This window comes from Felis catus, chromosome C1 (genome assembly GCF_018350175.1).
Source record: "Felis catus isolate Fca126 chromosome C1, F.catus_Fca126_mat1.0, whole genome shotgun sequence".
Classification (NCBI taxonomy): Eukaryota; Metazoa; Chordata; class Mammalia; order Carnivora; family Felidae; genus Felis; species Felis catus.
The window spans coordinates 78,867,024-78,894,670 of NC_058375.1; the positions used below are offsets into that span (position 1 = coordinate 78,867,024).

Below are 27,647 nucleotides of genomic sequence, written 5' to 3' on the forward strand. Positions count from 1 at the left end.
GCCCCCAGCCCGCCCGGGCCCGCCCACTCCTCCGCCCCCGCGGCGGCGAGGGCCGGACTCCCCCCCAGCCCCTCTGCGGAGACAGCGGCCGGCCGCCCGAGGCTCTGCCTCCTGCTCTACTCGCCCCGCCGCCGCGGTTGTCAGAGCCGCTGCCGCCGACTCCGCCATAAAGGGGAGTCGCGCCTCGCCTCGGCCGACATAAATCCAACTGCGCCTCGCGCTTAAAGGGGAGGCGTGCGGAGGAGGCAGAGGGCGCCGCGGAAGCCCGGGTGTCGCACACTCCACGCGGGGAGGGGCGGGCCCGGCGAGGGGCCGCCGGCTCCCGACTCGCAACGCTGCGCTCTCCGCGCCTCCGGCCACCCAGCCACCCTTCCTGGCAGGACTGACGCTCGCTATGGATAGTGCTCCTTCAGTCGGGAAGTGTCTGGGCAGGCTGCATGGAAATTTAAGGGAAGCTTGGGGTTCCTTCCGTGGGGACGGGCTCGTTCTCCCTCGCGCGCGGTGTCCGGTGCGGCCGGGGCAGGGGGCATCTGCCGCAATGGGTAAGGCCTACCGGCGAAGCCCCCGAGGACTGGGCTCTGCGCTTGTGGCGGAGCGAAAGCGGACGGGGCTCCTTTCCACTCAACTGAGTGTGCGCCTCCCCCCCGCCCCCCAAGCCATTTCGCCTCTTAACGGCCTTAAACTTTTTTTTTTTTTTTTTTTACCTTTTTAAAAGTCTGACTTTTTAAAAGTTCGTATTGTTTTCAAACATATAAAGAGTTTTCCTGGCCCCACCCAGGAACCCTGACTCAAAAGAAAGTAAAGAAAAGTATTACTGAATTAAATGCAGTCCTGAAGATAGGAGACCTGGGACGTGGCAGAGCTACTCAGTGAAGGCTACATAACGGAGGGTGTGGTGTCTTTCTTTTGACAGTGAAGTCCAAATAAGGGAAAAAAGAACCACCCTAGTGGGAGAACAGCTGTTGATCCAAGAGACTTGTAATGAAGGGAGATGGGTTTTTGCTTCTTTTTACCCACATACCACCTTTTCACGTGATGCCTACAAAGTTTAGGTACAACTCATTCTGGCCTGTTGCTCTGCCAAGTGTTTTCTCCAGAACCAAATCTTTACTGTGGTTTTTACCTAAACCTTGTTCTGGAGCTCTGCATTTCTGGAAAACAAAACAAAACAAAACAAAAACCTTCGTGCCTGCCCCTCCCCCAACGCACGTACTGACACGGGTTTTAAACTAGGGTAGGAAGTTATTGCTGGCAGATAAACCCATTTTTCATGGATTTACAGTTTGGGTTAAGAAAATAGTAATTTCTGAGTTAGCTAAGAATGGATGCTCCGGGTTTAATTAATTCATTCATCCAATAAATATTAAGTACCCAGACATTATTCTATTGGGTTATAAACCTGAATAAAACACAAAAATCCCAACCCTTGTGGATATTACACTTTCAGGGTAGGGATAACAGGCAATAAATAATACATGAAACAAGTAAAATCAAATAGGGTAATAAAGCTGATGGGGATATGAAAAAGGAAAACAGTGGGGATGAGAACTACAGGTAGTGTAGGTTTGAGGAGAAAGATCATGCATTCAATTTTGGACATGTGACATTTGAGGTCTTTTAGAAATCCAAGTGAAGTCTTGAGTAGGCAGTTGTATATATGAGTCTGGGGTTAAAGATAGTGGCTCAAGTGAGAGATACCAACATTTAGGTGATATTTATAACCATGAGACTGGACAAGGTCACCAAGAGAGTGAGTGTAAGTAGGAGAGAACCAAGGATAAAGCTGGCAAAGGAGACAGAAGGAGCAGCCAGTGAAAGAGGAGAACCCAGAGAGAGGTGCCTGGAAATCAGTGAAGATACTGTATCAAGCAGGAATGAATGCTTATATGTAAGGACTGAGAACTAACCTTTGGATTTAGTACCATAGAGGCTATTGCTCAATGGAGCAGTGAGGGGAAATTTGATCTCTGTGGGTTGAATAAAAAATGGGAAGAGAGGAATTAGAGATGCCTAATACAATTCTTTTGAGAAGTTCTTTTGCAAAGAGGAGCCCCAAAATGGACAGTAACTGGTGGTGGAAGTGGAGTCAAAAGCAGATGGACCAAAAAATTGGGAGAAATACCTATTTTTGATGAGAATTTGGTGAGAATTACCTGGAAAAGATCTGGAAGAAGAAAAATTAATGTAGGGTCAAGAAGAGAGAATTGCTGGAGCAGTGTCATTGAGAGGGAAAGAGTTTGGAATCTAGCACACGAGTGACAGGATCTTCTCTTGATAGGAGCACAGGTTCCTCTATGGGAAGAGGCAAGCAGTTGGGGAGGAGGGGAGGAGGGAATCTGTGGATATCTTCTCTGATCATTTGAGTTTTCTCAGAGATAAAGAAGGTAAGGTCATCAATAGAGGGAGGTGCAGAAGAGTAACAGAGGTTTGAGAAGAGAAGGTATGAAGTAGTTATCTAGGAGAATGGGAAGATGAATGGACTAGAGAGAAAAATCATATGCTTACTGAGTGCCATAAAGGACCCACTTGAGATCATGGTCATGAATTTAAGTGACATAAGTCAGTGTGATTGTGGTTTGGTTTTGTTTTTGCCCAATAATAACTGGCTGCAAGGATACAGTCTCAGAGTAGGCTTAGAATTTTATTTAATCAGGTTTTACCGAGGGAAGAGGAGCAAGCAATTTGAGAATGTAAGTAAGGGAGTTACGATTCTACGAGTTTAAGGTGGGGGAAGAGTGGGTATGTGGAGATTAAGGACAGAGAAAATATTGTTGGATCAGTGAATTGCAAGTGTTTCGAGGGACTGTAGGAGTCCAAATAAAAGGCAACAATCTAAAAAGATGTATTTTTTTATATTCACTGACAGCTTTCAAGCCCCACCTCTTCTCTTCCCTGTGGCCTACAATGTGGGAAAACTGATAAGATGGCTCCTTTGGTGCTAGCAGAAAGTTCAAACCATTCAAGACCCAGCCCACTTGAGGGAAACTTCACTCTGGTCCTAGCCATCAATCACCATAAGACCCTAAGACAGTCTCCTTTCTCTTCTCCCTTAGGTTATATTTGTACCAGCCTAGGAGCCTGCCCAGCTCTCCACAGAAAGCTTCTGTGTGTGAGTAATAAAACATTTTTTTTAAGATTTTATTTTTAAATAACCTCTACACCCAACATGGGGCTCAAACTCACAAGCCTGAGACCGAGAGCTGCACACTCCACCAACTGTGCACCATAAACCTTTTCATACTCTCTTGGTACATATGTGTGGCATCATCAGTCTCAACATCCAAACCAAATTTGAGGTGGAGGAGTCTGTCCTACTTCTTCTGCAGAGTGACCACAACAACATGGGAATTAGAGTGGGATGCATGAAAACAAGATTATGGACGGGGCGCCTGGGTGGCTCAGTTGGTTAAGCATCCGACTTCGGCTTAGGTCATGATCTCATGGTTCATGGGTTCAAGCCCCACGTCAGGCTCCATGCTGACAGCACAGAGCCTGGAACCTGCTTCAGTTTCAGTGTTTCCCTCTCTGCCCCTCCCCTGCTCACGCTCTGTCTCTCTCTCCAAAATAAATAAAACATTTAAAAAAAAAAAAAAAGAAGATTATGGAGAAGTAATGAAGTCTAGAGTGGAATACAACAATGGCAATAAATGCCTAAAGGGTGTGGAATACAGTATCATTGGAAGAGAGTCAAAAAGAGTGTCATAAGGATGATCTATGTATATAATAAAAACAAGACTTAGAATTAGGAGAGGTGCTAATTGCTGGAGAAGGTACCAGTAGCCAAAAGATAAAGTCCTTGAAAAATAAGGCAGAGTGATACATGAGTTAGTAGGTGACTTCCACAATAGGAGAGTGACAACATCATAGGACACAAGTTAAAAAACAAAACAGGGGCACCTGGGTGGCTCAGTCGGGCATCTGACTTTCAGGTCATGATCTCTTGGTTCATGAGAGTGAGCCCTGCGTGGGGTTCCAAGCTGACAGTGCAGAATCTGCTTGGGATTCTCTCTCTCAAAATAAATAAATAAACTTAAAACAAAACAATTACTGGGCAGGGAGAGAAGTTCAGAAGGAGAGAGGAAGAACAGCCTGAAAGAAGCCATGAAGAGCAAGGAGGATTCCTATTCCACCTCCAAGTCCGGTGGCATGAGGTCTCTGGAAAGGTTGCAGAGAAAATTGGCATCCACAGGGGGGTGAACCAGGCTTGCTTTAGAACAGGTGAAGGAACTATTCAGAGAGGAGATTGAGGATACAGATGGTGAAGGACCATGAATTCCAGAGGATATGCAGTGAAAGATCTCAGAAATTGGGGAATGGTAGGAAAAGTGTTCAGAAAAGGTGGTATAAAGAGCCTTGAGTGGGCCAGTGGGTGGAGGATGAAGGGTGATTTGGGAGACTGGAATTTTTTCATAGTAAGGTATATAAACAGGGATAGCAAAGACAAATTGTTGAACTTAATGAGAAGAAATGATTGCTCAGTTTTTTATTTAGAGTCAACAAAGATTAAATGTAGTTAATACTTTCTTATTTGAAAGGGGAAAATTAGTTTACATCATTTTCATTTCAAATTTGGGTTGTTTTTCCTGTCATCACATGTTCTAGGAGCCTGAGAGAGAAACATGGGGCTAGAACAATCCCCTAGGGTCCACTCTGGGTGCATCATTATAGGTGGGTTTGATGAGCCCTCATACCACTGGACTTGTACTTTTGGCTGTTTTTTTTTTTTTTTTAATGTTTATTTATTTAATTTAAGAGAGAGAAAGAGCACAGGGGAGGGGAAGAGAGAGAGAGGGAGAGAGAATCCCAAGCAAGCTCTGTGCTGACAGCAGAGCCCCTATGAAGAATTCGATCTCACAACGGTGAGATCATAACCTGAGCCGAAATCAAGAGTTGAACGCTTAACCTACTGAGCCACCCAGGGGCTTCATACTTTTGGTTTTAAATCCACCTTTATGTGTTCCTAGATGGACCCAAGCAGGTTGGCCTATGGCAAATTTGAGTAAGAAACTGCCTCTTGATTTGGCCCTCCTTTGCACTCTCATTACAGTAGCCCTGCAAATTCTTGAATTTGTATGTTGGACCTATCTGATAGACATCTAAATTTACCTGTTTACCTGGCACTCACTCTTATAGAACTTAAAAGTTTTCTGTTTTTGTCAGTAAAAGCTAGCTAATCCAAAACTAATCCATATGATAGTATTCAGAGGTGCTAATTTTTCATCATGTAACATAACTTGGCCTTCCATGGGCAAAGGAGTGACCCCATTAGTTCAAGTACAAGTTACCCTTGAACAGCATGGGTTTGAACTTTGCTGATCCCTCATATGCATATTTTTTGCAGTGCAGTACTCTAAGTGTATTTTTTCTTCTTTACAATTTTCTTAATATTGTTTTCTTTAGCTTAGTTTACTGTAAGAATATAGCATATAATAATATAATGTACAAAATATGTGTTAACCAACTATTTATGTTATTGGTAAGGCTTCAGGTCAATAGTAGGATATTAAGTTTTTGGAGAGTCAAAAGTTATGCACAGATCTTTGACTGCACGGTGGGGGAGTTGGCGCCCCTAACCCCCATGTAACTCAAGGGCCAACTGTGTAGGAAAATAGTCTTGAACTTTCAGTAGTCTTTAAACCTTTTGGTTTATATACTCTCAAAAGAATTTTGAAAAATACATCTATCCCTATTTATATATCAGTGTCCAAAATTTTTATCATAAAATAAAACAATTGTAAAGGAAACCATTTCAATGTTACATTGTAAATATTGGCATTTAAAAATAAGATGGTCACACAAGTTTTAAGTGTGTTCAATGGACTATAAATACCATAGCAATTTGATACCATTTAAAGAGTAAATTTAAAAATTGTTTCTTTATCTATCAACAATTGTAACATTGTTCCCTTTTCTTCTTTAACATTTATAATTCCATTTCCTATATATATATATATATATATATATATATATACACACACACATACATATATATATATATAGAACTTCATATATATATATGTATATATATGAAGTTTTATTTAATTAATCTCCACACCCAACATGAGGCTCGAAATCATGACCCTGAGATCAAGAGTCACATACTCTTCCCATTGAACCAGCCAGGTGGTCCTGTCCTGTTATATATTTTTATGCATTCTAATTTATATTTCAACCTGTCATGCTTCCCTGCAATAAAAAATAAGTTGGCATGTTAATGCCATTTACTTTCAGTTTACATTTTTGATTTTTGAATATATAATGCTCTCACCTGTTTCAAAAATAAAAACTAAATAAAAAGTATAGATTGAGGGGCACCTGGGTGGCTCAGTCGGTTAAAAAGTCCGACTTCAGCTCAGGTCACGATCTCGCGGTCTGCGAGTTCGAGCCCCGCGTCGGGCTCTGGGCTGATGGCTCAGAGCCTGGAGCCTGCTTCTGATTCTGTGTCTCCCTCTCTCTCTGCCCCTCCCCCGTTCATGCTGTGTCTCTCGCTGTCTCAAAAATAAATAAACGTTAAAAAAAATTAAAAAAAAAAAGTATAGATTGAGAAGTCTTAATCCCACATTCATGCCTTTCTTCCTTGTCCCTACCCTATAAAGATAATCACTCATTAATTTTTAATGTATTCTTCCCATGCCAGTGTTCCTTTATATAAATAAAAGCAAAATTGAGTATGTATTTTTAAATTGAATATCTATTTCATCCCCCCTTTTCTTATATAAAAGATGGATTGCTTTATTACATTTTTAAAAACTGTAGACTGACAATGTACTGATTAGATTAATGAAAATGCACAAATTAGACAAATATCAAACCACAACCCTGATAAGAAATCTTCCTTTTCCTTTTCCTTTTCCCTTGAGTGTGGGGTTGGGTCACAAACTCAAGTCACATTCTTCAAGGACATTTCAAAAACCTATGGTGCTTTTAGTTCTTTGAATTCAATACCAGTGGCAGCCTAGGTTGCAAATGGCAGCCCTGGGCAGGCATGTTTTGTTTGGGTGGTCCAACATTTACAGATTGACACATTTTACACAAAGATCCAGATTTCTGACTCTTGTGAAAATTGGATGATCAGCTAACCAAAGATTTCATCATTCAGTCAGCAACAATGAGCTGGTGCTGAGTACAGCACCCTCCTCTTATCTGGGCCAGTGCTCTGGGGTTTGCCCCAGTCTCCCCTCCCTCCCTAATATTGCTGCCTCAGCCCCTAGCACTTATTTCTCTTTCCAGGCTGGTCCCTGTAGGCATCTGACTTTGCAACCTCTGAGTTAACCTCTTTGTGAGTGATTCGGGAAAGTAGACACAATCAGGAATTTCTTTGAAGCTTCAAAATGGGAAGCAGGAAAAGGATGAGTAGAGAGAATAGAAGGAAGAGATTAGACTCTGAATTAGAGACTCAATGAAAAAACAGCCCGTTTTATGTGAGATTCCCCAGAGAACAGGACAGGCTAATTAATAATTTATTTACACTGATTCCTGGGGTGCAAATTCAGTCACTACCATGCACTAGAATGGTAAGGCAAGGTGGTGACTGAATTTGCACCCCAGGAAAAATTAAGTCTGTTGTGATATAGTCATGAGAACATAAGACTGAAATTAGAGAAAGGGCATTAAAATAAAAGACTTCATAGAGAGAAAGAAAGAAAGAAAGAAAGAAAGAAAGAAAGAAAGAAAGAAAGAAAGAAAGAAGCTAAAATGAGAGACAGGGCACACATTTATCTTCTATGAAAAGGCAAATTGGGGGGCATCTGGGTGGCTCGGTCGGTTGAGTGTCCGACTTCAGCTCAGGTCATGGTCTCGCGGTTTGTGGGTTCAAGCCCCGCATCAGGCTCTGTGCTGACCACTTGCTCAGAGCCTGGAGCCTGCTTTGGATTCCGTGTCTCCTTCTCTCTCTGCCCCTGCCCCGCTCATGCTTTGTCTCACTCTGTTTCTCAAAATAAATAAATGTAAAATAAATAAATAAATAAATAAATAAGGCAAATTGGATATTGATTTTTAAAAATACGATGATTCTCTAATTGTCCATTGATAACACTATCAAATATTACCAATCTATTGTGTCCAAAATGTTATAAAATTATGTTAGGAGTATAGAACACAAGAAATTTAATATGAAGTAGAGCAGGCATTTTGTGTATCTGGTTTTTAAATATAGAATGCTTTAAAAAAGGAATGATTACAATTTGACAGCAAATTCTAATTCATATTATGTCCTTAATACCTAGCACAGCACCTGGTGTATAGAAGGTTTTGCTGAAAGAATGAATGAATAAATGAGGCTGTCTAGGAGGACAAAAAAATAAAAAAATAGAATAGGTTTTAAAGATGTTTTTAACTTAAAAATACCATTCAAAATCTGAAACCAAATCACAGTTTAATGATAGTCTTATTCTATTTCTTATTCTTATTGGTACATTCCCTGAAGAAATGTTAATAGTTTTTTTTGGAATTGTTCCTCAAGAAAAGGAACAGCCTATAATAATTTGGTGCTAGGATTTTGTCTGACTTGAGGCATAACACTCTAATTCTGAAAACTGAAATTCCCCCAGTGAAAACATGGCAGTAAAAGACTTACGTCAAGAATTCACAATGACCATAGCAAGCATATCAGAAATTATCATATAAAACTTGTCACATGGCTGCAGTGATGGCATTTCTCAGGACACCTTCAGATTAATCATGAAAACAACTATTCTCTGAGCAACTGCTGGGGAAAAAAAACTTGTCAGTTATTGAAGTTATTGAAGAGTTTGCTTTATAACGGTGGGTTATGGTCTTCAGCAGGATATCAACTTATCCTGAAACTGAGAGTTTTTCAGCCTCTGCAATGGTCTCGGGGTCTCCTATGGAATCTCCTATAGAATAATTGTCAAAGTTATAACATTTAAATGCATTCCACAGTCTGGTTTCCCTATTTTATGTATAAAGATATATCATGCTCTCTACAGAAGGGGAAAATTGCATACTTAATGCAGCAAGAGGTGGCCTGGTATCACACTACAGAGCACTGTTTATTAGGGTGATTGTGGTGTTGTCTTCCTTCTGAGGACCAGTCCAAAATATTTCCCAGTTCTCTTGAGCACAGGAATAACCATCCAAATCCAGGAAACATCCAATTCTCTCAGACGAGAGCAGAGATCTTAGGAGACCCAGATGTTTCCTCACTGATTACCCCCAGTAAAATCCAGTCAGAACCAACCAATTCAGAAAATGTAATAAGGGTTCAGACTTCTTATGGATCACATTCCTTATCTTTTCCCAAGTTGTTTTTTTTTTTTTTCCTTTTTTTCCCCAGTGTTTCTTATTTCCATGTAGTGATTAGGAGCTAAAAACAGGTTAAAAATGGAGACAGATTCTGTTTGTCTGGTTCCACTACTTTCTAACTGTGTGACCTTCTCGAGCAAGTTACTTAAAATTTCCATGCCTCCGTTTCATCTTTAATAGTAGGTTAATAAACCCATGTAATGATTAAATGAGGCTATATGTTATAAAGTTCTTAGCTAATACACACACATCCATGTCTAAAAATGCCATGCTGGAAAACCATGAGCAATCACCTTTTTTTTAAGTGAAAAATTCAATAAAAGGAGTTTTTTACTTCAAAAGCATAACTGGGTAAATAGATAAATTTACAACCATTCCTGTGAAATTTCTTATTCAACAAATTCATTGAGAGCCAACATCTTCAACAAACCCTCCCAAAAAAGTTTAGGTAAAAATCCACCTTTGAGTTTTAGGGGAATGAGCTTTCCTACACAATTTTTTTTTAGTAAACAAAGTAGTTCCTTTAAGTACCAGCTCTTGTAATAATTTTGACCATTGTTACATCAATAGAGATCTTTTTAAACTATGTCACCTATGTCTCTGTCTTGTTAAATAGATTATAATGAACACAGCTTAACAATTTCTTGATACTATAGGTTCACACCATATAGAATCACATATCTGGCACCTTGGAAGTAGGCTGAGTTTTACCCACTAATACCAGAGAAGGGAAGAGAACCAGACTTGAACATATCCACTGGGATAGGATTGGAACTTGGGGTTACTGACATGTTAACAAGTGCTCAAAATATTTCAAGGTATCAGGCCATAGTTCATCAAAGCAGTTGTCAGTGGGTGGCCAAAGGCAGCAGTTGAACACACAGTCAAGTTGACACAAAATCAAATAGCTCAGAGGGAGATAGTTTTCTGGGATTCAGACCAGCAGACTGGAGGTGGTAACTGGAAGGTCTGTCCAAAGATTGTCAGGTTCTATAATCACGACCTGTGTAAAGGGCAGGGCTCCAAATCTAGAGGTGACAGCTGTGCTGGGCAGGTAACTGGAAGATAAATTGTGGAATAGAGACCAAGGCAAAGATTTAATTATAAGGGTAGGAACACACAAAGAGAGTTAAAGTCTAGGATATTATCAAGGTGAAACCAGTGCAAGGATGACTTGGCCCTGGGTCATGGACTGTGGAGCTGGAATTGGTTAAAAATCTTTCTCAGGTAAGGAAAGGTTGGGTAATTTGCCCAAGGTCATGCTATGAAGGTGCACAGTCAGAATTCTACCACAGGATGTCTGACTCCCTACATATTTCTGCTGCTTTGCTCTGTTCACTTTAAAATAAAACAAAGGTTATACTTTTCTGGAAAATATAGAAATGACGGAATTTGTTTTTTCTGATTCCAAGGAAAATTCCAACTCTAAAATTCTAGAGTCACATAATTTATTATTTTTGAAGGGACAAGAGTGAGTTGCCCATTTAATTACAAGAAATATATATTGAGGGCTGCCTGGGTGGCTCAGTTGGTTAAGCATCTGACTTCGGCTCGGGTTGTTATCTTGTGGTTTGTGGGTTTAAGCCCCTCATTGGGCTCTGCGCTGGCAGTGTGGAGCCTGCTTGGGATTCTCTCTCTCTCCTTCTCTCTTTCCCTCTCTCTCTCTCTCTCTCTCACTTCCCTCTCCCTCTCTCCCTCCCTCCCTCCCTCCCTCGCCCCTTCCCCACTTGCACCCTATCTCTCAAAATAAATAAATAAATAAATTAAAAAAAAAAAAAGAAAAATATATTGATGGTATAGAATAGCTTGCTATATGTGTAACTTAGGGATTAACTCTTTTAGGAGCCCTTGGGTGGCTCAGTCAGTTAAGCATCCGACTCTTGATTTCAGCTCAGGTCATGATCTCATGGTTCATGAGTTCGAGCCCCACATTGGGCTCTGTGGTGGCAGCACGGAGACTGCTTGGGATTCTTTCTCTCTCCCTCCCTTTCTGCCCCTCCCCTGCTCTCTCTCTCTCTCTCAAAATAAATAAGCATTAAAATTTTTTTAAAAAGAATTAAAATTCCTACAACTTAAAATTAAAAAATAATAATAAAAATTCCTACAACTTAAAATTAAGCTTTTCCAAAGGAGGCTGTATATCCCTATGAAAATAGCACAGTTCAGTTAGATTTGAAATTAAACACATTTCGGGGCGCCTGGGTGGCTCAGTCGGTTAAGCAGCCGACTTTGGCTCAGGTCATGATCTCACAGTCCATGAGTTTGAGCCCCGCGTCGGGCTCTGTGCTGACAGCTCAGAGCCTGGAGCCTGTTTCAGATTCTGTGTCTTCCTCTCTCTGACCCTCCCCCGTTCATGCTCTGTCTCTCTCTATCAAAAATTAATAAACGTTAAAAAAAATAAAAAATAAAAAAAATAAACACATTTCAAATATGGCACACTAAAAATACATTCTCTATTATAAGTGTTTGTAAATGTTAAGGTATTTACCTATTAAAACATATCTAAATTCATATATTAAAAATTTGGTAATAAACTAAAAGCAATTAGTTTAAAGGAACAAGATTTTCTTGATATGAAAAATAGAATATTATTAAGAATCAGGGATCTATCATATTTATTATTTTACATTCTTCTTAGATGATTTTTATTTTATTGTCTGTTTTACCAATGATAAGTATCTTTCTTTTGAATTCAGATCTTTAAAAAAAATTTTTTTAATGTTTATTTATTTTTGAGAGAGACAGAGACAGAATGTGAGTGGGTTAAGGGCAGAGAGAGAGGGAGACACAGAATCCAAAGCAGGCTCCAGGCTCTGAGCTGTCAGCACAGAGCCTGACACGGAGCTCGAACTCACGAGCTGTGAGACCATGACCTGAGCTGAAGTCGGACGCTTAACCGACTGAGCCACCCAGGCGGCCCTGAATTCAGATCTTTTTAACTTTATGTTCCCTATTGTTGTTCTCCTGAGATTGAAATCTAAAGAAAGCTAGCAACCCTATACTCCAATCTTGCATTTCCTCTTTCCAAAAGGGTATTTCCTCTTGATCGCTACACCTAAAACTCTAAAAATGTCAGTTCTGGAATTGTGAACAATGGTGGTGCTTTGTAAAAACAGGTTGAAAAAAATCAAGCAGGTAAGGGAAGTTGAAAGTGGGTATCTGCTAGGCAGTGGGGACAGGCATGGAAAAACAGAAGTAGAGAAGTACACAAAAACCAAACAACAGGAAAAACCAGTACGCAAGAACCAAATAGAGGCAGAATTCAGAATGTGCCAGAAATCAGGCAAAGACACCAAATTGACCAGAAATCCCAAAAGAATGCCTTAAATGACCAGGAATGTCAAAAACTAGGCAGATGGTTAGGAACCCAGTGAGCAAACAGGTGATCAGGAGGTAAGAGTGCAGCCTCTGCAAGAGATGACAGAATCAAGCACCCAGGCAAAGATGTCTACAAGGAAACCTTGATTCTCAGGACAAATGCCTATGTCGTTCACAAATGGTGTCCAACTTGATGCTGTCAGGAGAAGTAGGAAAGAAGAAATCTAGTTGCTGAGGGAATATGGAATTGGAGCAACCAGAGCAGGTCCTCCTTTTTTTCCTTTTGTTAACAAAAAATTTGACTGCATGACTAGAGAGCTGGCTAATTTTCTTCACTTTTGGATACTTTTATTCAAATAAGAATTCACAGCACTCTGTTGCTCTCTTCCTAGGTGATGTGGCGTTCTTAATTGGTTCTCACAGATGTTGCACTGATTCAGGTCTTGGCAAGGGACTTACAGCATCTCAGGACAAGTTGAGAACTGAAAATAGATCCTGTCCATTGACTCAGCAGGATTGGAGAGCTTGCTTCTTAATAATCCTGCACTAAGTTAGAACTCATGTCTAGGACATCCTATTCCATCCCATTGCGGGTCTGATTTTCTTGTAAAGGTAGTTTTCTTATTAAAACAGAAGTATTGACAGATGTTATATTCTCCTTCATTACAGAATACAAGCCAAGTTCTACAGATATGGACATTGGGTGATATTTCCCTTCTCTTTATAAAGTACAGGTCTTACAGAACTCACTCCCTGTCAAAGTCAACTGGGGAAACAGAATCTTTTATCTTTATTGGCAGAAGGGTTTATCTATTTCATTTCCTTCTTTTAAGCTGGGGAACCAGTCCTCCCTCATTTGTGGTTTCGCTTCCCACAGTTTCAGTTACCCATGGTCAACCGCGAGCCAGAAGCAGATGATCCTCTTTCTGACATACTCTTGGAAGGTCAGTAGCAGCCTAACACTACGTCACAATGCCCATGTCATTCACCTCACTTCATCTCATCACATAGACATTTAATCATCTCACAACATCACAAGAAGTAGGGTGAGTACAGTATGATAAGATGTTTTGAGAGAGAGAGAAACACCATATTCACATAACTTTCATTACAGTATATTATTTTTTTTTAATTTTTTTTTCAACGTTTATTTATTTTTGGGACAGAGAGAGACAGAGCATGAACGGGGGAGGGGCAGAGAGAGAGGGAGACACAGAATCGGAAACAGGCTCCAGGCTCTGAGCCATCAGCCCAGAGCCCGACGCGGGGCTCGAACTCACGGACCGCGAGATCGTGACCTGGCTGAAGTCGGACGCTTAACCGACTGCGCCACCCAGGCGCCCCTACAGTATATTATTATAATTGTTCTTTTTTATTATTATCATTAATATATTACTGTACCTAATATATATATTAAGCTTTATCATAGGCGGGTGTGTGTAGGAAGAGACATAGTATGGTTATGTCTTACCTGATGGGGGTTGATAGCAGAAGTTGAGGTCATTTTCTGAAAAGATAAGATTTATTTTACATCAGGCTCATGGAATGAGTACTGGTGGATACAACGTTTCCTTTCCTTCCTCATTGTCACTGTAAGGTCTGACAGGCAACTTTGGACCACATCCAGTCTTGTTGAGGTGCCCGTGGTGAGTGATATCTTTGTGAATTTGGATCAGACTACCTGAGTTTGAATTCCAGTTCTATAATTTTTCAGTTACGTATTTTTGAGTAAGTTATCTAATTTCTCTGGTTACTAGTTTTCTTATCTCTAAAAGATTAAAAATGATACTTAAGTCATAGGCCTCTTGTGTGAATTAAACAAAATAACATAGCTGAAAGTGTCTTGCATATTGTAAGTTTTCTGTGGACATTAACAAAACCGTTAAGTAAAAGCATTGGTACCAAGACGGTGGGGCAGACACTGTTTCCCTTTTGGCTATCATCACAAGACTATTTACATGTGAGACTGTTCTTTCACTGTGCATAATTTGATTAAAAGACAAAAAACAAAAAAATTCCCCAAGGGCCTTCCCCCCCCCCACCCCCCCCCCCCGCCAAAAGTAATTGGTTTTTCCCTTAGGTAAATGGAAATTTCCAGTATGCTGGTCCCTAGAGAAAGTTTAGCTTAAATCCCCTTGTAACTTTGACAGTAGCTCGGTACGTAGCTCAGCATCACCATGCGGTTAAAGATCAGTGTTCTTGTGGCCCCTGGGTCGCTCAGTCAGTTAAGCGACCAACTCTTGATCTCAGCTCAGATCATGATCTCACAGTTCATGGCTCTGTGCTGACATCGTGGAGTCTGCTTGGGATTCTCTCTCTCTTCCCCTCTCTCTCTGTCCCTCCCTCACTCACTCCCCTCCACTCAAAATAAATAAATATTAAAAAAAAAAGAAAAAGATCAGTGTTCTACAGCCAGGAAAACAGGCTTTAAAAAGTTGGATCACTTATCATAGCTCACACAGTTAGTCATTATTTAAAACAGTTCAGTGGTTTACTCGGTTCCACTTGCATACTCCTGTAGCCTCAGCTAGCACCACTGTCCCTCAAATGTCTGCATTTACCCACAGGGCTTTTCTTGCAGTTCCTCCATTGCACTGTGCTCCATCCTGCCACAAGGCTTTTGCAAATGCTGTTCTCACTTCCCCAAATGCTTCTTGCCTTTTCTTATCCTCTCCCCAAACTCCTAGTTGTCCTGCAAGATATCAATTCAAACAAGTCTTCCCTGACTCCCAAGACAGGTTCTGATCCCACATCACATGCTCCCAAAGCCTGTTCATGACAAGTAAGTACAGTTGTGGGATTATAAGACTAGTGGGTTTTTTTTTTCACTTTTAGATTATAAACTCTTTGAGGACGTAGGCCCTGTCTGGTTTTTGTTTACTATTGTATCTATAGAACCTAACTGCATGCCTGGTACATAGTAAACTAGTAATAAATATTTTGAAAAATAAATAACTTAGTCTGGAGCATAAGTCCATAAGCTTAAGCTTACGACTTTTTTTTTTTTTGTCACTAACCAAAACATAATAGCTTGATCTAGACGATGTTGACTTCATAGGGGTCTGTGATTCTCATGGTCACTCTAGTGTTGTGACAACAGGGTTTAATGTTAATGTTGAGGACAATGGTATTAATATGATATAGTCAGAAGCCTTGTTGAAGACTTTGGAATCCTAGTTTGAATCATGAGGTTTAGCAAATTTGTACTCCAAAGTGAAAGTGGATCCCTTATTACTCTTTATTCAAAAAAAGGAAGGGGTGGAGCTTTGGAATCATTTATAGAAATACATGATACATAACAATAAAAATGTATTAACATAAATGAGGAAAAGGGGCAAAGAGAAAGTTAAAAAGTAGAAAAATACTGGAGTGCCTGGGTGACTTAATTGATTGAGCATCCTACTTCGGCTCAGGTCCTGATCTCATGGTCCATGAGTTTGAGCCCTACATTGGGCTCTCTGCTGTCAGCACAGAGCCCACTTTGGATCTTCTGTCTCTCTCTCTCTGTGTCCCTCCCCCACTTGCTCTCTCTCTCTCTCAAAAATAAGTAAGACATTTTTAAAAAGCAGAAAAATAGGGGTGTCTGGGTGTTTAAGTGTCCAATTTCGGCTCAGGTCATGATCTCACAGTTTGTGAGTTCAAGTCCCACATCAGGCTCTGTGCTGACAGCCCAGAGGCTGGAACCTGCCTCAGATTCTGTGTCTCCCTCTCTTTTCTTCCCCATTCCTGCTCTCTCTCTCTCTCTCTCTCTCTCTCTCTCTCTCAAAAATAAACATGAAAAAAATTTAATTAATGTAATATAATGTATAATATAGTATAATGTATAACATCCAGGCACTGAAATTCATCCCTGTACTTCTGTATAGGCACTAGGAAGCACACAAATTTGGCTTAGAGTTGCATAGTAGTGAAGGGAAAGCAGAGCTACTGCAAGATTTATAGTGTGAATAGCAAAAGATAAAAGAGGACCAGATGCTCAGGAAGAAACACAGCTTTTCCTATATTATTGTGATATCTAGATAATGTTCTCAATAACAATCCTACCATACATACAATGATAGATGTAATGTGGTTGTTTCTTAAAACACCTCTCAGTGTACACTCAAGGCACAATGACAAAATATAGGACAGAAAAGGGCATGTCCTGAGGGAGATGGATGTTGAGACAATGCGGCCCCAGAAATCTCTCCAAGGATCTATCTCCAAACCTGACAGAATTTAAAATGTCTGGAGAAGGAGCCCATTCCCATTGGGCCATTCTCCCTGGATGTGATTTTTATAGCAAAACTTTTGCTAATAATTCAACACCAGATTAACTCAAGGTTATATTTTCTGAGAAGAATCTAGGGGCGCTTGGGTGGCTCAGTCAGTTGTAGATCAGTCAGTTAAGTGTCCGACTCTTGATTTTGGCTTAGGTCATGATCTCATGGTTCACGAGTTCGAGCCCCATGTCGGGCTCTGCACTGACACCACGGCACCTGTTTGGGATTCTCTCTCTCCCTCTCTTTCTGCTGGCACTTTCTCTCTCTCTCTCTCTCTCCCTCTCTATCTCTCTCTCAAATTGAATAAATAAACACTTAAAAATAATCTAAAATATAGAAGTTGTATGGTGTAATTAAGCATAATCAACATAGAATTAATACCCTTTATGAAAGGAAAACATCTAACCAGTATGCCAAAATATAAAGCCACCAAACTTTTGCATGGAGGTAGAACTAGAAAGTGCAGGGCAAAGATTTTCCTCAGATTATATTTTTGGGTCTATTTCAACATACACACCTAACAGGCATACAGGACTAATTCACAGCAGGAATAATTTTTTTAAGAGAGCTTTAATTCCAAGAGTATAAGCACTCATGAAATATCCAAAAGACACAGAAAGTCTTCCTACCCTCACCTTCTCTATTCTAACTGCCCGTGGGTAACCATGGATGGTTTCTTGTGTCTCCTTCCAGACCTTTGTCTATGTGCAATCCTGAGAAAATCCATGGGGGAGATAGAGGGGATCCTGATGCCCCTAACACTGTTATATAATGATTCTGTGTGTGTGTGTGTGTGTGTGTGTGTGTGTGTCTTTCTTTCTGTCTCTCTCTCTGTATCTCTCTCTGTGTCTCTCTGTCCCTCTCTCTCTCTCCATGGAAAGGAGGTAAGATGAACAGGCTGTAACTGTTGTCTATTATTCTTAAGGTACACCAAGATCTGTGGTCCTTCCAAGAAGATAGGACTCATCTTTGCAATAAAGGAAAATTTATGAAGCATCCACAAAAACCCTGCTTTAAGCTTCTTAGTATAAAAAGCAATGCTTGTTTTTTGTGTTTTTACAAAAGACTGAGGAGAAACCTGTCAGTCCCTCAGGGTCTCAAGTAAGAGGCCAAGACTGGCCATCACCATGGATTCATAACTTTTGGAAGTAATAGAAATCATCCGAACATCTTCCTGTTTTGGAACATTTGTTTGCTTAGTTTGGCAGGGGTTTGGCGGAGGGAAAGGACATCCCTCCTGTTGTTGATGCTCATTGGCTAGCTAAAAGAACTCACTCTGGGGCCCAGTCCCATATAGATCATTGAGCAAGCTCACCTTCAGGTGGACAGGCAAGGGTAGTGTGGTTAGTATCAAAGCTTTGACTGGTTGAATTACAAAATATCACACATGCACACATACACAGACGCACACACACGCACACTCCTCATTTGCAATAAAACAAAACAAAACTAACCTCTTTTACAACTCTCTCTCGTAGTATCCTTTTGTTTGTGTCTCATTGTGATTAAAAAAATTTTTTTTATTTTAGAGAGAGCGTGCATGAGTGGGGAGAGGGGCAGAGGGAGAGAGAGAGAATCTCATGCAGGCTTCATGCTCAGAGCAGAGCCCAAATGGGTGGGGGGAGGGGTTGGTCCCACAACCCTCGGATCATGACCAGAGCTGAAATCAAGAGTCTGACGTTCAACAGACTGAGCCATCCAGGCGCCCCTGGTTAAAATTTTTTTAAAACCTCACATTAACTATCCATAACACTAACTTCCTTACTTCCTTCAAGTCCTTGATAAACTATCACTTTTACAAATTTTAAATACCTTTATTGAGGTGTAAGTGGTATACAGCAAACTGTATATGTTTGAAATGTACAATTTGATGTTTTAATGTATGTAGACACCTGTGAAGCAATCACCACAGTCAAAATAGGCAATGTATTCATCACCTATACAAGTTTTCATGTCCCTATGGATCCTCTCCCTAGCTACTCCCTAACCAGGTAACCACTAATCTATTTTCTGTCACCATAGATTAGTTTGCATTGTCTAGAGTTTTAATAACACAGTATGTATGTACACTTTTTATTTTATTTTTAGTCAGAATTCTTTTACTTACCATAATTATTTTGAGATTCATTCACGTTGTTGTATGTATCAATAGTTCATTGTGTTCTATTCTGAGTAGTACACTATTGTATGGCTATATCACAATTTGTTTGTACATTTATCCACTAACATTTGGGTTGTTCCAACTTTTTGGCTATTACAAATAAATCTGTTATGAACACTCAGGTACAAGTATTTGTATACACTTATGTTGACTTTCCTCTTGGGTAAATACCTAGGAGTTTGGCTTGATCATGTGATAAGTGTATATTTAACTTCTTAAAAGACTTCCAAACCAGTTGATATTGTCTTATATTCCCATAAACAGAGTATGAAGTTTCAGTTTTTCCACATCATTGTCAATACTTCATATTATCTTTTTTTAAAGAAATATATAGGTTTTTTTAAAAAAAGTTTTTAGTATTTATTTTTGAGAGAGAGACAGAGAAACAGGGCACAAGCAGGGGAGGAGCAGAGAGAGAGGGAGACACAGAATCCAAAACAGGCTCCAGGCTCTGAGCTGTCAGCACAGAGCCTGATGTGGGGCTTGAACCCATGGACCATAAGATCATGACCTGATACGAAGTCAGACGCCCAACCAACTGAGCCACCCAGTCACCCTGATACTTCATATCTATTTTTTCATTATAATGGCTGCATAGTGGTAGGTATGGTTTTAATTTGCATTTCCCTAATGACTAATAATATTGAGCATCTTTTTATGTGCTTTTTTGCCATCCATATATTTTCTTTGGTGAAGATATTCAAATCTTTTGCTCATTTTTTATTGGATTATTTGTCTCTTTATTGAGTTTCTCCTAGTCAGTGGCTTGCATTTTTATTTCCTAAACAATATCTTTTGAAGATAAAAATGTTTAATTTTGATGAAGTCTAATTTATCGCTTTTATTTTATGGATTATTCTTTTGGTATTATATCTTAGAAATGTCTACCTAACTTAAGATCACAAACATTTTACACTGTTTTTTCAGAAGTATAATTTTTTTAGATTTTACATCTAGGTTATGGTCCATTTTGAGTTCATTTCTGCATATAGCATGAGGTATAGATTGTTTTTAATGTTTATTTATTTTGGAGACAGAGAAAGAGACAGAGTATGAGCAGGGAGGGGCAGAAAGAGAGGGAGACACAGAATCCGAAGCAGGCCTCAGGCTCTGAGCAGTCAGCACAGAGCCCTATGCGAGGCTTGAACTCACAAACCGTGAGATCATGACTTAAGCTAAAGTCGGACGTGTAACCAACTGAGCCATCCAGGCTCCCCCCGCCTTTTTTTAAATGTTTATTTATTTTGGAGAGAGATAGAGAGAGACAGAGTACGAGCAGGGGAGGGCAGAGAGAGAGAGGGAGGTATGAGGTATAGATTTAAGTTCATTGGTTTGTATCTGGATATACAGTTATTCCAACACCATTTGTTGAAAAGACTCTCGTTTTTCACTGAATTTACTTTGTACGTTTGTTGAAAATCAGTTGTCCATAATATATGGTGTTTTTCCCAAAGTATCTATTGTATTAATTTATTTGTCTATCTTTACACCAATATCATATAGTCTTGAATAGTGTAACTTTATAAGAAGTCTTGAATTCAGGTAATATTTACTCTCCAACTTTGTTCTTTTTTTCTTTTTTCAAAATTGTTTGACTATTGGGGCGCCTGGGTGGCGCAGTCGGTTAAGCGTCCGACTTCAGCCAGGTCACGATCTCGCGGTCCGTGAGTTTGAGCCCCGCGTCAGGCTCTGGGCTGATGGCTCAGAGCCTGGAGCCTGTTTCCGATTCTGTGTCTCTCTCTCTCTCTCTGCCCCTCCCCCGTTCATGCTCTGTCTCTCTCTGTCCCAAAAAAATAAATAAACGTTGAAAAAAAAAATTCAAAATTGTTTGACTATTAAAATATGTTTGCATTTCCACATGAATTTTTGAGTTAGCTTATCAATTTCTATGAAAAAGTTGACTGAGATTTTCATTGGAATTGCATTGAATCTAAAGAACAAATTGGGGGAGAAGTGACATCTGAACAATATTGAGTCTTTTGACTCATGTACAAGGTATGGCTTTCAATATATTTAGTGTTTCTTTCAATAACATTTTATAGTTTTCAATATACAAGCCTTTCACATCTTATGTCAGATTTGTCTCTAAGTATTTCATATTTTTGATACCATTGTAAATAGTATGTTAAAATTTCAATTCCAATTGTTTATTGGTAATATACAGGAATACAATAGATTTTTGTAGGTTAATATTGTGTGCCGAGACCTTACCGAGCTCATTTATTTGCTCTAGTGTATTTTTGGAGATTCTTTCAGATTTTGTACATAGATAGCTATTTCATCTGTGAATAAAGATAATTGTGCTCTTTCTGATCTGGATGTGTTTTATTTCTCTTCTTTAATTTACTACTCTGACTAGAACCTCTAGTACAATGTTGAATAGAAGTGGTGAGAATGAATATCATTGACTTGTCTCTAATCTTAGGTGGAAAGCATTCTATCTTTCACCATTAAGTATGATGTTAGCCATAGGTTTTTGATATATGTCATTATCAAGTTGAGGAAGTTCTCTTCTAATTTTAGTTTGTAAGAGTTTTTATTGGCAATGGATGCTCGATTTTGTTCAATGTTTTTTTCTCCATATATTGAGATGATCTTATAGCTTTTCTTTTTCTGTTCATTAATATGATAAATTGCCTTGATTGGTTTTTCAAATGTTAAACTACCCTTGCATTCCTGGGATGAATCCTATTTGGCTATAATGTAATATTCCATTTATATATTGTTGGATTTGACTTGGTAAAAATATTTTTAGAATTTTTGCACTATGTTCACAAAGGACATTGGTCTAAAGTTTTCTTTTCTTACAATGTCTTTGTCTGGTTTGGGTATCAGGATAATACTAGCCTTATAGAAAGAGTTGAGAAAAACTCTCTGCTTTTCAATTTTCTGAGAGAGTTTATGCAGAATTGGTATTATTTCTTCCTTCTATGTTAGTTACAATTTGACAGTGAAGCAATCTGGGTGTGGAGTTTTCTTTGTATGAAAGTTTTTAACCACAAATTTAATTCTTTAAAAGATGTAGGGCTCTGTTAATTTTTTCTTCTTGAGTAAATTTTAGTAGTTTATGTCCTTCAAGGAATTTTTTTTCAAGTTTATTTTTTGAGAGAGAGAGAGGCAGAGCTTGAGTGGGGGAGGGGGCAGAGAGAGAGGGAGATACAGAATCCAACGCAGGCTCCAGGCTCTGAGCTGTTACAACAGCACAGAGCCCCACGCGGGGTTGAACTCACGGATTGTGAGAACATGACCTGAGCTGAAGTCTGACTCTTAACTGACTGAGCCACCCAGGCGCCCTGTCCTTCAAGGAATTTGTCCATTTTATCTAAGCTGTTGGATTTATAGTACAAAGTTATTCATAATATTCCCTTATTATCTTTTTAATAGCTCTAGAATCTTTAGTGATGTCACTAATTTCATTCTTGATATTGTTAATTTGCATACTCTCTTTCTTTTTCTTAACCAAGCTGGCTTGAGATTTATTAGTTTATTAATGTTATTGATTATTTTAAAGAACCAACTTTTGGTTTCATTGATTTTTCTCTATTGTTTTCTATTTTATTTTTATTTTTATGTAATTTATTTTTTTAATTTACAACTAAGTTAGCATATAGTGCAACAATGATTTCAGGAGTAGATTCCTTAATGCCTCTTACCTATTTAGCCCATCCCCCTCCCACAACTCCTCCAGCAACCCTCTGTTTGTTCTCCATATTTAAAAGTCTCTTATGTTTTTTGTCCCCCTCTCTGTTTTTATATTATTTTTGCTTCCCTTACCTTATGTTCATCTGTTTTATGTCTAAAAGTTCTCATATGAGTGAAGTCATATGACATTTGTCTTTCTTTGACTAATTTCACTTAGCATAATGCCTCAAGTTCCATCCACATAGTTGCAAATGGCAAGATTTCATTCTTTTTGATTGCCAAGTAATACTCCATTGTATACACACACATATACATACATGCACACACACACACACACACAGACACACACACACACACACACACCACATCTTCTTTATCCATTCATCCATCGATGGACATTTGGGCTCTTTCCATACTTTGGCTATTGTTGATAATGCTGCTATAAACATTGGAGTGCATATGCCCCTTTGAAACATCATACCTGTATCCCTTGGATAAATACCTAGCAGTGCAATTGCTGGGTCATAGGGTAGTTATACTTTTAATTTTTGAAGAACCTTCATACTGTTTTCCAGAGTGGCTGCACCAGCTTGCATTCCCACCAGCAGTGCAAAAGAGATCCTTTCTCCACATCCTCATCAACATCTTTTGTTGCCTGAGTTGTTCATGTTAGCCATTCTGACAGGTGTGAGGTGGTATCTCATTGTGGTTTTGATTTGTATTTCCCTGATGATGAGAGATGTTGAGCATTTTTTCATGTGCCTGTTGACCATCTGGATGTCTTCTTTGGAAAAGTGTCTATTCACGTCCTCTGTCCATTTCTTCACTGGATTCTTTGTTTTTTGCGGGTTGGGTTTGATAAGTTCTTTACAGATTTTGGATACTAACCCTTTATGGTTAGTTTTTTGTTTGTTTATGGTTTAACATATGGTTTGTATCTTTATGGGTTTTTTTTGTTTGTTTGCAAGTATCTTCTCCCATTCTGTCGGTTGCCTTTTAGTTCTGTTGATTGTTTCCTTCTCTGTGCAGAAGCTTTTTATTTTGATGAGGCCCCAATAGTTTATTTTTGCTTTTGTTTCCCTTGCCTCCAGAGGCGTGTTGAGTAAGAAGTTGCTGCACCAAGGCCAAACAGGTTTTTGCCTGCTTTTTCCTCAAGGATTTTGATGGCTTCCTGTCTTACATTTAGGTCTTTCATCCATTTTGAGTTTATTTTTGTGTATGGTGTAAGAAAGTGGTCCAGGTTCATTTTTCTGCATTTTGCTGTGCAGTTTCCCAGCACCACTTACTGAAGAGATTGTCTTTATTCCATTAGATATTCTTTCCTGCTTTGTCAAAGATTAGTTGGCCATATGTTTGTGGGTCCATTTCTGGGTTCTTTGTTCTGTTCCATTGATCTGAGTGTCTGTTCTTATGCCAATACCAGGCTGTCTTGATGATTACAGCTTTGTAATACAGCTTGAAGTCCGTATTGTTTTCTATTTTATTTCTGTTTTATCTTCATTATTTCCCTTCTGTGTATTCTGAACTTAATTTGCTCTTCTTTTTCTAGTTTCTTAAGGTAATTTTTTTAAGTTTCAAAAGCATTTTGTCTGGTTGTTGTTGTTGTTGCTGTTTCTGGCAGAAGAATAATCTAGTTCCTGTTTCCAGTGATGCCTGGAAACAGATTTAGTTTAATAGTAATCAGCTCTTCATCAAACTTTTACTGATCACTGAACCCAAATCTTTCCTTCCATACTTTTCAGGCCTACGGATTACAAATATCCCATTTCATACACTATTGCTGAATACTCCTGTAAACTGATTTTTATTTGTTTTTCATTTATTTATTTGAACAAAGAATAAATTAGTGGTTCTTCCTGAGTGAAAAGCCTATCCTTTTTATATTCTGTGGCTTTTCTTTGTATTTTGTGACCTCAAATCTCAACACAGTTCTGGAGCTTGAGGAAAATAACAGCATGGTTGGTAATTAAAGGGTGCTTTTTTAAAATTCAAGGACCTGATGACACCCCAGGATTATCCACATGTACTGAAGAGAAGGAATAAGTGATGGCTTCCACAGCTCAGGAAGATAATAAGTGTATACGGTGTACAGGTTTCTGAATACCTAGCTAGGTTTGAACTCAGCAATTTGCCACTATTCCCTGGAGACAGTGTTAAGCTTCAGAGGAAACTAATGGGATGGGTGGATTCTGCTACATCTGGAAGTCTTTCCTAAGTTGGATTCTGTGGTTTTAAAATATATCCATAAATTCTTTGCTACTCTCTATAAGAGTCTTCCCTTCCTTTAAGTATGGGCTAGACACAGTGAATTGCTTCTAACAAACTGAATATGACATAATTGATGTGTTAATTCCAAGACTAGGCTATAAAAGATATTGCAATTGCAGCTTCTATCTAGGTTACTGTCTCTTGGATTGCTCATTCTGGGGGAAAACAGCTGCCGTGTGGTGAGGAAAGATACACACAATGAAGAACTGAACCAAAAACCATGTGAGTGAGTCATCTTGGAGCAGCTCCTTGGCATCATTCAAGGCTTGACATGATGGCAGCTCCAGATGACATTGACTGCAACATCATAAGATATCCTAACCAGATCTACCCTGCTAACCTGTTCCTGGATCTGACCTTTGGGAACTGTGTGAGATAATAAATACTGCTTTAACTGCTAATTTGGGGGCAATTTGTTATACAGCAATAAATAACACAGATTCACTGTGGAATAGGAGTTTCTGGGACTTGAGATAAATACTAGCAGGCTTCTAGAATTCAGAAAGTACCAGGTAAACTTCTTTGCCAGATTCTACAAGAAGCACTCAGAACCCTGATAGAAGAACAATGACAGATTCAGAGAGTCCAGGACAATGGGAGACAAGTGCTTCCGTGATACAGATTTCTGTGGTAAGAAGTGTTTCTGAAAGCACCAGATTTTTATGGTGATAAAAGAGCCACACAGGCTTTAGAAAGTTCAAGAGAGAAAAGGCAAAGATTCTGGAGCTCAGAAGTTAGAGGGCTAGTTTCTGAAGCAATGAAAGAGTTTTCTTTACCCTTTCCCCTTCAACTTAACACTAACACATTTAGAAACTATAGAAAATACGGGTAAGTAAAAATAAGAAAATAAAAACTGCCATAGAGAAATAATCACTATTTCAATTTTTGGTATGTTACTCTGACAAATAGATATAGACAAGCAGGCAGACAGACAAAGTTGGTACTTCAGTTGACATTTTGGCATTTTTTGAGCCTGGCTGCATCTGGTATGTGATGTACCAATTGGACCCATAGTCATAGGTCCATTCCTGCACTTTTGCTCTAAATCAGGTCTCCTGGTCAGATATTATGCTGTGTTGGATTCCATACCTGTGAATAAAGTATTTTATAAGCTCCTGGCTAAGGCTTTCTTAGGAAAGGCAAACTTCTATCTGGAATAGGTATTATCTTCATAAGAGTGAGCCACTAGCCTTTCAGAATAGGAAAATTCCAATGTCCAGGATGATTTCCTTGGAAAATAACGCTACATTGTGAGCATAATATTGATCTCTGTTGCAGAGAAGTTAGAGTTTCAGAGACAGAGGCAACTGGATTGGGCTTGCTAAATATGAGTCCATGCTATTGGGCACATATGTAGCCTCCATCTCTGCCACATTGCCATTATGTGACCATCATGTCATCTCTGGGATTGCTGATAATGAGATCTGCTTAATATCAGTTAGCTGAGCCATTTTGTCTACTTTGTTGTTTAGTATCTGGTGGATGCTTTCTGGTGTTAATGTGTAATACAAAACCCTTTACACTTTGTACCTACTTCCACATTTCTATACACGTTACTCTAAGCAGACCTCTTTGTCTCTGGTCTTCCAGTCCCTTTTTCTCCAGACCTCCAACCAGACAGTCAAGCCATTATCAAAGACCCAGGAATTTGTTTATTTTCTTAACTCAGGCCATTTTTCCTTCCACCAAAGCAGATGACCAGGTACTCTGCTCCTAGTTCTGTCCTTTTGAAAGATTTCCTCTCTCTACTGTCTCCACTGTCTTCTAGGACCACCTCTGAATATTGCCATAATCCATTTCGAAATGGCTAATCCATTTAATGCACTTAATGAATTGACCCATCTATAAACCAATCTTGGGCTTTTCTCTCCATTTTGATTGGTCATATGGGACACTTTGCAAGGTCATAGTACAAACCATAGGAGGGGAGTTAATGCAACTGTGATAAGTGAAATGAGGGTCTGACCTATTTGCTTATACAGCTACTTATGCCCTCTAATCCTGCTCGAACTTGATCGTGGATACACCATTTCCATCTTATGGAGAATTGATACTGGGCCCATCCAACTTTTTGACTTGGTTGTATTGGCAAAACATAGCTTATAACAGAAAGTTCTGGGTGCGTGGGTCATCTGATGCTCCATACTCAAGCATTCTGCCTCTACCAATGTAAGTTGTCCTCTGTAACTTGCCAAGATCTGTTTTTCAAAAGGTGTATAATTTTCTGCTATTGATAGCATTAACTTTCTCCAGAACTTCAGGGGCCAGCCTTGTGATTCTCCCACTGGAGTTCTCCATATGCCCCTTACTGTATTTTTTGCCACTATGGACATCTCCTTCACTGTAGTGCCTGCTGGATATGACCCAAGTGGCAGTTCTGACTGTACCACACTTTGTACATGTTAGAGTGCCCTTCCTTGCTCCGAGCCCCCTCAAAGCTGACAGCATTCCATGTCATGCATTATATGGACAGGAGCAATATTCCTAAGTGGGGAATATATTGTTTCCAGAACCCTAAGAGACTTCCAGGGCTTTGTGCTTATTTCTTTATTGTGGGGGTGAAAGATGCTGCCATTTGTCTTTCACCTTGGAGAGGTTATTCTGGCAAACTTTAACCACTGGACTCCTAAAAACTACACTGAAGTGGATGGTCTTGGAATCTACATAGAGTTTATCTCCCAACTCTAGGATACATGTGTCTTACCAGGGCCTCTAGCCACCCCTACCAGACC

The 27,647-nt window shown here is 39.4% G+C and overlaps 1 long non-coding RNA gene and 1 other non-coding gene across 2 annotated transcripts; both read left to right on the forward strand.

Moving 5' to 3' along the window:
* Positions 1-8,639: 8,639 nt before the first annotated feature.
* On the forward strand, positions 8,640-8,705 carry LOC111562133. The gene has a single exon (XR_002745177.1). It is a non-coding gene; the product is annotated as a small nucleolar RNA SNORD58 (small nucleolar RNA).
* A 4,881-nt stretch (positions 8,706-13,586) lies between these two features.
* On the forward strand, positions 13,587-25,316 carry LOC111561772. Its single transcript, XR_002744603.2, has 3 exons — positions 13,587-13,628; positions 14,180-14,228; positions 25,035-25,316. It is a non-coding gene; the product is annotated as an uncharacterized LOC111561772 (long non-coding RNA).
* The last annotated feature ends 2,331 nt before the right edge of the window (positions 25,317-27,647 follow it).